The 2,446-nt window shown below is 40.6% G+C and overlaps 1 non-coding gene across 1 annotated transcript; it reads right to left on the reverse strand.

The window, feature by feature from the left end:
• Positions 1 to 217: 217 nt before the first annotated feature.
• Positions 218 to 291, reverse strand: TRNAN-GUU (transfer RNA asparagine (anticodon GUU)). The gene has a single exon. It is a non-coding gene; the product is annotated as a tRNA-Asn (tRNA).
• Between the last annotated feature and the right edge of the window lie 2,155 nt (positions 292 to 2,446).

Below are 2,446 nucleotides of genomic sequence, written 5' to 3' on the forward strand. Positions count from 1 at the left end.
CGCCTCGAGTGCTGCGCATTTCTCAGTAGATCCGCGTCTGAAAAATGGGGCCCATGGTCTTGGAATCAGAACCATTGGTTCGTGATTTCCCAAACCTGAGTGGACCAACCCCAAAAGTAACGTACGGTTAAAAAGAAATTCATCACAGTTATACGGCAATCCTGACCTTCACAAAATAAATATACAATGGGCCCCACAACTTGAATGGCCTGGATATCGCTAGAGGAAGGGCTTGAACCTTCGACCTTGTGGTTAACAGCCACACGCTCTAACCAACTGAGCTACTCCAGCTTACGTGGATGTTAAAAATTACATATTTAATACTGTTCAATACGTAGAAAGTCAACCTAGAGTTTTAACTATAGCATTATAAAATTTGGACGGTTAGGATTGATAGAAGAAGAAAGTGGCATCCACTCAATTAGCCGTTTGAATGGTGCGCGGGTTGGGTATTACCCCCAGTACCTAGCCAGAGATGATCGGTCATGTTATGGCTCCTTGGGCCCACCTTGACGTATATGTTTTATCATGCCAATCATCTATAAGGCTGTACATGAGCCAAGCTAGCTTGGCTTGGCTCTAACTAGCTTGGCTTGATTCAACTCGAATAACTCGATGTGAGCTAAGTAATTCGTTTTGAAAACAAGATAAGTTCAAACATAATAGAGCTTGACTTGACTTGATTCGAACTCAGCTTGGCTCAACTTGAATATATATTATATTATATATTATCATATTTAAAAAATAAAAAATAAAATAAAATTTAAATCATACCTTATCAGTCCGTCCCTTTTTTATCCTTTTTCTTCCTTACCTAACTTGCTACTCTCTCTCTCTCTTTCTCTTTCTCTTTCTCTCTCTCAACACTAACAACAAGGTACCCTTTATGGCTATATTTAATATTATATATATTATTAATTGAATATTTGATTTGGGGGTTAGGTTACTGGGTTAACTCAGGTGCGGGTTGGGTGCTAAGTTAGGAGCAGACTCGACTCGACTCGAGATAAGCTTGCCTCGACTTGATCCAGCTTGCCTTGAGCTCAATTTGAAAGGTTTAGCAAACGATCCAATCGCAAATTGTAAGCTCGAACTCAAGGAGAGCCCGGATGATCCAAGCCAAGCTTGACCCACCTCAACTCAACTCGGCCGATGTACAACCCTAATCATCTATTTTAACAGATTATTTCCTTACCCTTGCTCCCATGAGGTCAAGCTATGTAAGCCCCACCATGATGTGTGTCGGACATCAACACTGTGCATTTGATAGTTCAATTAGCCACATACGGAACTTAGGTAGGCCATAACATCTAAAACCATGTGAAAACATGTCTAGAACATATAAAAGCACTTAGTGGGGCCCACTTGAGTTTTAGATGTGGCTGAAACTTGGTCGGGCCCCTCATCCAAGCGGGACACAACAATGGCTCAGCTAGATTTGTGAACCACATCTCAATGGGTCTAATAAACGATAATGAAGATTTTAATGGACGGATAGCCCATCTAAGCTTTTGTATGTGGTGTGACCCACCTAATTCATGGATTGATTTGATTTTTAAGCCTGCGGCCCATCATAGAATGGTGCATTTGACTGATGGGGTAGATGTTTAACACACATCACGGTGAGGCTCACATAGCTCAACCTCATGGGAAGTTCCCATTAGGTCGATCTCATAGGGGTTAAAAGTTGGGCCCTAGAGGTTTCATGGGGTGCTGCATCATATGGACCGTTTAGATTTTGCACTCATATCACAAGAGATGAGTTATCAAAAAGTTATCATGACTTCTCATGATAGCTAGTGTGCATGGGCCTGAAGTTGGGCGGGTCGGGTTGGGTTGGGTCAGGTTGGTGCTCAACCCTAGCCCAACCTAAGGTTCCTATACCTCAACCCTAACCCAATCCAACCCAACTTTGGGTTGGGAATTCTCAACCCAAGCGGGCTCGGTCAGGTTGGTGAGGTTGGTTGGGTTGATATATGCTATTATTTTCGTTATTACATTAGTTTATTATATTTCAATACAAGCCTTCTTTTTTTACCTATGATTTTATTAATTATATATGTAAATTATTTATTGTAAAAACTTCATTTTTTTTTCTAAACAAGTAAGCTAAAATATAGAATAATTACTTTAAAAGTCATGTTTTGTAGCACGCAATCTATTTGGGAGAGGAAAATCCAACATATCTTATTAGCTTAAGTCATTGAAAATGGCGTGGACCAATGAGACCTGGCAACACTGGAATTTTCTATGCCTTCAACAAAAACGATCCACACTTAATTATAATTTAAAAGTAACTTATATATCGATCGGGTTTGGTTGGGCTGGGTCAGGTAACTCAAGACCTCAATCCAAGCCCGACCCAAGGTTTATCGGAATGGTGTTTATATAACTCAAGCTTGAGACCAAATCCAATACATCCTGCCCAAGCCCAACCCAATGTCAA

Source organism: Magnolia sinica, chromosome 7 (genome assembly GCF_029962835.1).
Source record: "Magnolia sinica isolate HGM2019 chromosome 7, MsV1, whole genome shotgun sequence".
NCBI lineage: Eukaryota > Viridiplantae > Streptophyta > Magnoliopsida > Magnoliales > Magnoliaceae > Magnolia > Magnolia sinica.